Raw genomic sequence first — 9,717 nt, forward strand, 5'->3', positions numbered from 1 at the left:
AGATACAGAAAATTGACAAAAATGTCTCAAAACACTTCCCCTGATTTCCCCCTATATTAATTTATCCACACACCGAATGTGCTTGTTGGTTAATACANCCCCCCCCCCCCCCCCCCCCCCAAGCGAAGACAGGGATGACCTCATACATCCAAGCCTACATTGGAAAAAAAAAACAGTCTATATCATAATTCAAACGCATATGTTACAAAAAAATATAATAAAAAGCTATTAATATTTACCTACATTGCCCATGGGAAGCCAAACAAATTGTACGTGCTTGGTTTATCCTTCCCATCCCATTGGGACTGCTTTAACGCCATGTCTAGTTTTTTCAGGCTCCTGATGGTTCGGTCATATGATTTCAGTCCCCATGGATAAGAATTAAAGAACTTCAAGTTGCTTGCAAATAACAGCCAATCTTTCTCAACAGCTTTTCTTGAGTCACCAGCCAATAAGATCTAATGTAAAAACAAAACCAAGCACACTTGTATCTTCTCTTTATCAGTATATTCAACTGTTTCTAGACTTTTCTCTAAACCCTGTGTTGTAATAGACTTAGCCCCCTGCAAAACTTTTTATGAAACTGTATGGCTCTCCAACTATTCTTTACTGCCTCTGCCTTCTTTTCTGGCACTTCCCCACATCGTAAGCCCGTCACGAGGGCATATTCCATCATCTCAAAACGTAGTGGCTTTTCCGCCCACCACAAACCACATTTCTTTTTTTTTTTTTTTTTTTTTTGGCATCTTACTGAGTGTAGCAACATGTAATGCACTCCCTGCCCCCAAAATGCATTTTTCCAATGAGTTTTGAGTCTTAAAAACTGACCGAAACAAGTTTGACTGAAATCTATATGACCATTCCTAATTCCATCTAAAATGTCCTGTATTCTGTCAAAAACTTCCCAACTGGACCTGACCATCACCCTTGCAGGGAAGTAGGGCACTTTATCGCTTATAAGGTCCAACTCGTAGTCTGTGATGTTTACGGCCCGCACAATCTACACAATCGATATAAACAAAATGTCAGCAACAAAAATAAACCTAAACAACTAATAAACAAGATATAAGCAACAAAAAATTATGACTGTGGTCGGTTAAGCGATGTCAGATCGGTTAAGAGATCTTGACTCTGCCTCGTGCAAGATCACTTAAGCGATCTTAAATCGCTTAAGCGACTAAGAGTCAACTTAATCAATCGCTTAAGCGATATGAAGGATCGCTTAGCCGATCTTAGATCTGGGCAGATGGAGAAAAAGAGGTTAATCGCTTAAGCAATACAAATGATCGCTTAAGCGACAGTTAAGAATGTACCCTTTCTTCGGCGGCCTGCTCGCTCTCGCCGGCCTCCTGCTCGTCGCCTGAATCATCAGATGACTCCTCCTGCCCTGAATTCGCATCGGAATCCTCCTCCTAGCTTGAATGATCGTCGGACTCCTCGTCTTCAGAACCGTTTGACGATTCTTCCCTCTGTTCTTGTGCCGCCGGCGTCTCCTCTCCCTGTCGACCACCTTCACTGATCGGATGATCCACCGGAGCAGCCATTGAACTGCTTGCGCCACCAAAATCTAGGATTCGAAGTGGCGTTAGGTTGTCCTCGTCATTGTGAGTATCAGCCATGGTTTTGGATTGAATTTGGCATGAAAATTTGTTGTTTGGATCGGAAATATTGGTTGTATCGCCGGAAATCTCAACTATATTTTGTTTAGGGTTCAAGAAATTGAGTTTATGATTGAATATGGTGTGGAAATTTGCGGGGTTGGATCGGAAATCGCCTGTCTCCCTCTGGTTCAAGAAATGGATTTTTGCCCTCATGAATTTCGATTAAGTGAGGTGAACAGTAAATAGGGCTTGTTTTGAGAAATTTCAAATTTTAAGAAAAAAATTTTGTCTATTCGACCCAAATATGTTTTAATCCTTTCATTTTAACCCATTTTATGTGTTTAGGTATTCCCGCTTGGTCAGTTGAGCGATCTCTTCCAAGGAAGCATAAAATCTGCCCAGATAGATGATCGCTTAAGCGATCCTATGGTATCGGTTAAGCGATTCCTTGCTTTTACTCTTGGTCGCTTAAGCGATTTAAGATCTCTTAAGCGATCTCTTCCGAGCCAGAATAAAATCTGACCAGATCTATGATCGCTTAAGCGATTCCTTGCTTTGACTCTTGGTCGCTTAAGCGATTTAGGATCTCTTAAGCAGAATAAAATATGCCGAGATCTATGATTGCAAAAGCGATCCTCTTGTATCGCTTAAGCGATTCCTCGCTTTTACTCTTGGTCGCTTAAGCGATTTATGATCTCTTAAGCGATCTCTTCCGAGCCAGAATAAAATCTGCCCAGATCTATGATTGCTTAAGAGATCCTCATGTATCACTTAAGCGATTCCTCGCTTTTATTCTTGGTCGCTTAAGAGATTTAAGATCGATTAAGCGATCTCATCCGTGGCAGAATAAAATCTGCCCAGATCTATGATCGCTTAAGCGATCCTATTGTATCGCTTACGCGATTCTTCCTTTTTACTCTTGGTCGCTTAAGCGATTCAGGATCTCTTAAGCGATCTCTTCCGAGGCAGAATAAAATCTGCCAAGATCTATGATCGCTTAAGCGATCCCCTGTTATCTCTTAAGCGATCCTCTGGTATCTCATGCGATTCTTCTCTTTCACTCTTGATCGCTTAAGCGATTTTAGATCGCTTAAGCGATCATTTGAGAAAAAATCTTGGTTGCTTAAGAGATATCTGTGGTCGCTCATATATCGCTTAAGCGATCATGAAAAAAAAAAAAGAATCCTACATTTCTCCTGTATTATGTAATAAGCTGTCTTTTATAACTCATTTTCCTCCCAAATACGAAAAGAATAAGCAGCAAAATGAAGTCATTTATATCAATCTAATCCATCATAGATCAAAAAAATAAGAGACATCAATGTAATTGAAAGTTTATACTTAAAATCATTCATAATAGTGCCAAAAATGAATAAATCCTAAGCCATTTTGACAAGTTTTGGAATTCGGTATAATCACTGTCTGAGATCATTCTTTGGTACCATGCCTTGCCAGTAGCCTTGATTGCAGATGCCGCCAGTATGAGAAGTTTTGGAATTCGGTATAATCATTGTCTGAGATCATTCTTTAGTACCATGCCTTGCCAGCAGCCTTGATTGCAGATGCCGCCACTATGAGAAGTTTTCAAATTCGGTATAATCATTGTCTGAGATCATTTCATGGTACCATGGCTTGCCAGCAGCCTTGATGGCAGATGCCTTACCGGGAGCCTACTCTGACAGCCCAAGCCAGTTTGAGGAGTTCCATCTCATTGTTTGCCACAACCTGCAAAATTATCCGGCACACCTGCAGCCACGTTAGCTTTTCTAAATAAAACACAAAAAAACAAAATGTTTTTCAGGGCCAATTTGTTAAATGGAAAGTTGGGATGTCTGGGGAGTAATATTTTCTCTCTTCACGAACCCAAGTTATGGAGTGCAAGATTGAAAAGTTCAATGAGTCCGTCTATTTCGGTAAAGCTGTGTATAAGCATGACACCTGTAGCATCAGCACCACAACCCAAGTATCAACATCAACATCACATAAACTACAAAATTAAAAAATACAAGTTCCAAACCTTTTCATTGGGTTGTGGTCACTCAAAATGGATCAATTTCCCCATGGAAGCACTCAACAGCCCAGCGCTCCCGAAAGATGCTCATTGTTTCGTCATTCAATCCGTCCATCGGGCTGTTGGTCATGTCGAATTGAATAAATTTTATGGCATATGCCCCACAATCAGCACTGCAATAGGAAGATGACATTAGCATTAGAATCAGCTTATAGAACAATTCTATTATGTAAGTTAGTTTTATAGAAAATTTACCTTGACTTATTTGTTGGGACGGGAACGCGCTTGAGTGGCCACTTTCCCGTCAATGCTTCATCAACGAGGTGCTCAAACATCCCGCTCTCGCATAATAGCCGCAGGAATAACACAGACAGTGCCTCCAACTCGGTCTCCAACTACTTGTCTCGACAAATTGTTGGGTTGCAGTCAAGGATCTTCAGCAACCTCTCCTCTAAGAGCTCGACGACTGCTATCCAGTGCATTTCCTTGACCAGGATGATGCAGTAGACACTTTTAACCTTTGCCCAACTGTGGCCATATTTGGGCCTGTCCCCCATTACATACTGCATAATCCTGTCATCAAACTTAAAATCATTAGGGACGCAGTCCAAGTCTTCTGTGCCTGATCATTTTCGCTTGGCTCCTTTTGCTACAGATGTACCAATGGCCTTTTTCAATAAATTGCGATATGTCGATACTAGTGTTTGGCCAAAGGCCACATCGGTGATGACACAATCGAGATACAGTAGATCACCATTGCTAGTTTGTCGCAGCCTCATCAGTGCCAATATCTCATCGATGTGCTGCATCAAATAAAAACAACATGATAAGTATACAATACCTCATGGAAAACATAAGCAAAAATAAGGAAAATTAAGCGAAAATAACTCACCGAGTCGTGAAGCCAGCTGCCCATCGTCAAAATCTTTTCATACCAATCCCGAGAATAATCCCCGGTCTTACACTTTACAAGGGCATCACTTCTGGATTCATTGTAATAGGCATAGAAGGGTTTTTTTCTTTTCCCCCTCTATTGGCCTATACAAATCGACAATGGACTCCATTTTGCTTGCCCGCTTCCTCCCGCTTCCTCCATTTGTACATCCCCGCTTCCTTTGCCTCCCGCCTCAACCTCCTCAATTATAACTGCCCCACTTCCTCCAGAAACCTCTTTAACCCCCTCAATTTTGGCTTCTTCCTCAATTTGTTTCTTTGTTTTCCTCTTAATTCCACATGTTAGTATGATGTAAGGCGATTTCACAAAACCTGCTCTTTTGGCTCTCTTTTTTCAGCCCAGGTTGCACTTTAACCGCCTTCAATACTCCACCAACTTCCTCCTGCAACCTACCAACTTCCTCCTCCACCCTAACAACTTTCTCTACCACCTTATCCACTTTCTCCTGCACCCTACCAACTTCCTCCTCCACCCTAACAACTTTCTCTGCCACCTTATCCACTTTCTCCTCTACCCTTTTCAACTGCTTTTCCATCTTATCAAACAAACTCTTTATGAGGTCAACCACCTCACTCTTCCGACCCCGACGCCTTGGCAAAGCGGTACTTGTTGTACCGGTTTGCTGAGGTATACGAACCTCTTCCTCCCTCTCTTCCTCCTCCCTCCCACCGATTGTGTCTTCATCCTCCTCAGCGTCAACCACATTCTCAAGCAGTGGCCCTGCAACTGCCCTCACATGTGTGACCCCTTGTAGGTCCCGCGTCAGGCGGTCTATCCCTTCATCCCTTTGATCCTCCAGTGCTCGGAAAGATGTGACATAGTGCTGTTGCGCTTCACCCCCAGTAGTGGTGAGGAAGGGACGGACAACCCCCTGCAATAAGAAACAAAATCAATCAGATTTAATCGACATTTTAAAGCAAGTGCATGTTCAAGCTTAATCCTTTAATCTTACCCGAGCTGATTGAATTTCAATCTCTATTTGCTCATAATCCGAATGGGTACACTTATGGTCGTGCCACCGCAACATCCTAGGAAATGTCTGTTGCACAACCGAAGCCCTAATCCTCCCCCCTACCTTAGCCAGGACAGGGATGACCTCATACATCCAAGCCTACATTTTAAAAAGACAGTCCATATCATAATTCAAACACATATATTAAAAAAAATATAACAAAAAACTATTAATATTTACCTGCATTGCCCATAGGAAGCCAAACAAATTGTACGTCGCCGGTCTATTCTTCTCGGCCCATTGGGAGTGTTTTAACGCCAGGTCTTTTGCTTGCAGGGACTCTATGGTTCGCTTAAATGATACCTTTCCCCACGGATAAGCATTAAAGAAGTTCAAGTTGCTTACAAACTTCACCCAATCAATATCAATGGCTTTTGTTGAGTCACTAGCCATTAGGATCGAATGTAAGAACAATACCAAGCATAGTTTGAATGTCTCTGAATCTTTAAACTCACCATCTTTTAACCTGTCCACTAATTCCTGTGCCTTAATAGACTTCTTCCCTGCCAAAACCTTGTTAGCCAACCTTTTGGCTCCTGTACTGTCCGTTATTCTTTTTTCGTCAACCTCACCTGCCAATTCCCCACATCTTAAGCCAGTCACCAACGCATATTCTATCATCCCGAAACGTACTGGCTTTCCATCCACCATGAACCACATTTCGTGCTTTTTGTTGCTTTTTATTGAGTACAGTAACATATAATGCACTCCCGACCCCCAGAATGTCTTTTTCCATTTTGTGTCCATATCCCAAAAATGACTGAAACAAATCTCTTTGAATCTCCTTTCACCATTCCTCACTGTCCCTAAAATCCCCGTTATTCTCGTTAAAACATCCCAACTTGACCTCACTGTCACCCTCACAGGGAAGTACGGTACCATATCGCTTACAACCTCCAATCCGTACTCTCTATAGTTTACGCTCCAAAAAATCTGCACAATCAATATAAACAAAATATCAGCAAAAAAATTAAACCAAATCAAATATAAACAAAATACGCTCTAGAAGAATCGCTTAAGCAATGGGCAGATGATTCTACCTCATACGAGATCTCTTAAGCGATCTGAAATCGCTTAAGCGATACAAAGGATCGCTTAAGAGATTATAGATCTGGGCAGATTTGGTTCTACCTCGGAAGAGATCGCTTAAGCGATTACAGATCGCTTAAGAGATCTTGTACGAGGCATAATCAACATCCGCCAGATCTAAGATCGCTTAAGAGATCTTTTATATTGCTTAAGCGATTCATCGCTTTTACTCTTAAGCAATCCAAAATCAAGAGTAAAAGCCATCAATCGCTTAAGCGATCCTTTAAGCGATATAAAGGATCGCTTAAGCGATCTTAGGTCTCGGCAAGTACAAATACCTTTTCTTCGGCGGCCTCCTCCTCCTCCTTTGAACTCTCGCCGGACTCCTTTTCCTGGCCTGAATTCTGCCCGGCCCCCTCTTCCTCTTCAGAACCGTTTTGCTCCCGTTCTCGCTCTTGTTGTGCCGCCGTCGTCTCCGCTGTTGGAACACCTTCATTGATCGGAAGATCCACCGGAGCATCCATTGAACTGTTTGTGCCGCCGGTCTCTACGATTCGAAGAGGCATTGGGTTTTCCTCCTCATTGTTAATGTCAGCCATAGTTTTAAGAAAGGAAGAAGCTTTAGAATTGAATTTAGGTGTGAAACTTCGCTAAAATGTGGACTGTTATAGCCGAAAATTGCACAGATGTGTTTAGGGATTGAAGATATCGATTTTTGCCTTAATTGGTTTCGATGAAGGGATTTGAATATTTGGGGCTCTTTTGTAAATTTCAAATTTTAAAAACTTTCATTAATTATGTTTTGTCCTTATATGTTTTAATCTTTTCATTTTAACCCATTTTACATGTTTAATGGATCCTAATTGTGCCACGTCAGCTTCTCTAAATAAAAAAAAAAAAATTGTAAACAGTTTCATGGCCCATTTTTTTAAATCCAAACTTGGGATGGGCGGTCAGCTAAATTTTCTCCATGTTTGAACCTGGACTTTAACATCTGTTAGAAATGAATATATGGTGATGCATTACCAAGAATTGCCATCCTTAATTAACTAAACTCTATAATATAGTATCATAAAATTAATATTAAATAATATGCTTAAAATTTCATTTAAAATAAACAATCCTAGGCTCTATATAAGAAAATACTAAACCCCTTATATTTGGATATGTCTTATAAATAAAATTAGAAAATATATAACCAACCCATCTAAACTAATGGGTGTATTATAGTTTATGTTTGAGTGTAATTTATTTTTAGTGTTTTATTATGCAGAATAAAAGTTTGAAAAATGCAAGTATGACAAAAATTTCTTTTATTAGCAAGATGAAAGTAAATTTTTTGTCCGAACTTACGCCAGTTATAAATAAGAATAAAATTCACATTGTAATAGGTTATAACTTTTTTAAGTCAAGAACTTGTCTTTACATAGTAATAATTATACGTATATTGTAAAAAATATATATTATATTACATTAAAGGTTTAAGATGATATAAAATATTTATCTAAAGTTGTTTGGAACAATGATTTATGCTCTAGAGTTGTCACCACATCTTTTATCTTGTAGGTACACAATAAGTCGCCAACATGAATATCTTCTTGTTGAAGCCAAAATATTTATAGCTTCTCAAACATATTTAGAGTCTCTTGGCACGAAACTTATGTTATTTCCGTACTATCATCCTCAAGATTATCTCATTCCTCTTCTTATCTAATTTCAGTAATGATTTCTTCTTCAATTAAAGCATACACGATTTGTTGCTCATTTAGATAATTGAGGAAAATATTAATATCTATTTGATAAATGTAGTGAAGTTATCTAATCTAATCGTTCAATTCTAAATGACTCTTTGATATCCATTTCCGTACTACCCTAATACTATTAAAACAATAAATTGAAATCTTAATACTATTAAAACATGAATTGAAATCCTAAATAAGAAATCAAAACAATAATTTTTAAATAAAAAATAATAATTCTTGTAATTACACCTCTATTAAGTTATAACCTCCTCATAATAATAAATTTAGTTCATCTCAACATTATAACTATAGAGAGGTTCTACTCTGTGTATGTGTGTGTGTGTGTCTATATATATATATATATATATTATTTTATATTGATTTTACAGTATTTTCAAAATTATTAACCAAACAAATATAATCAATAGAAATTAGTCAATCTCCAAAAACTGGTTTAATGTTTTAAAGTCATGTTATTCTTGATATTAAGTTTGATTTAAGAAAAAAGGTGTGAAACAAAAAATTTAATTAAGTTTGAAGTTGGGAAAATAAATCTAGTTAAGTTTAAAATGTTATTTTGGATATTAAATAGGGTTTAAAAAGATTTTTTTTTTTAGTTATAGAAGACGTGTACTTAATCATGGGTGGCAATGTTTTAAAACCTGACTGATTGATTCGATTAAATTAGGACCCGGTGACTTCACCGGGCCGGGTTACCAATTTTTTTATTCATCGAAAATCCTAGAAATTAAGACTAAGATCAATGAACAATTGAAGGTTTGGATGTTAGGGGTTTTGAAGAAAAAGGATCGATAAGTGCAACAGTGACGACGAAAGTGATTTCCATTGAGTCAATCGACCGAAAATCACAAAACTAAATCGACGACAACAACTGTTTGTTGCTAACGATTGGCTAGGCTATTGAGATGGGTTTTGGTAAAGAGGCTGAGGGTAGTGTTTCATGATGATGGGGAGTGTTGCTATTGCTAAAAACAGATCCTATTTGCCTTGATTTGTCGATGTCGTCAATGGTGTTTGGGATATTTTTGTAAAATTGCAAACCTATAGGGACTTATATGTTATTCGTAGGGGTGTTTTTATTGGATTTCAAACTTTTGGACACCTTTGACCCGCCAATCAAACCGATTAAACAAGCCAACCCTAGACCTAACCACTTTGTCGAGTTTCATCCCCAGTTGGTTTTTAAAACACTGATGGATGGTGAATATCAATTAGATAAGAGCTAAAAATCACTTCTCCCAAACCAATAGATCATACTTTTCTGTTTTTAGGGTTCGCATTATTCAAATATTGCAAAGCATATACCCACATTCTAGTACATAAATAATTATAATATATATCTACCA

Source organism: Pistacia vera, unplaced genomic scaffold (genome assembly GCF_008641045.1).
Source record: "Pistacia vera cultivar Batoury unplaced genomic scaffold, PisVer_v2 Contig710, whole genome shotgun sequence".
In the NCBI taxonomy this organism is placed as follows: domain Eukaryota; kingdom Viridiplantae; phylum Streptophyta; class Magnoliopsida; order Sapindales; family Anacardiaceae; genus Pistacia; species Pistacia vera.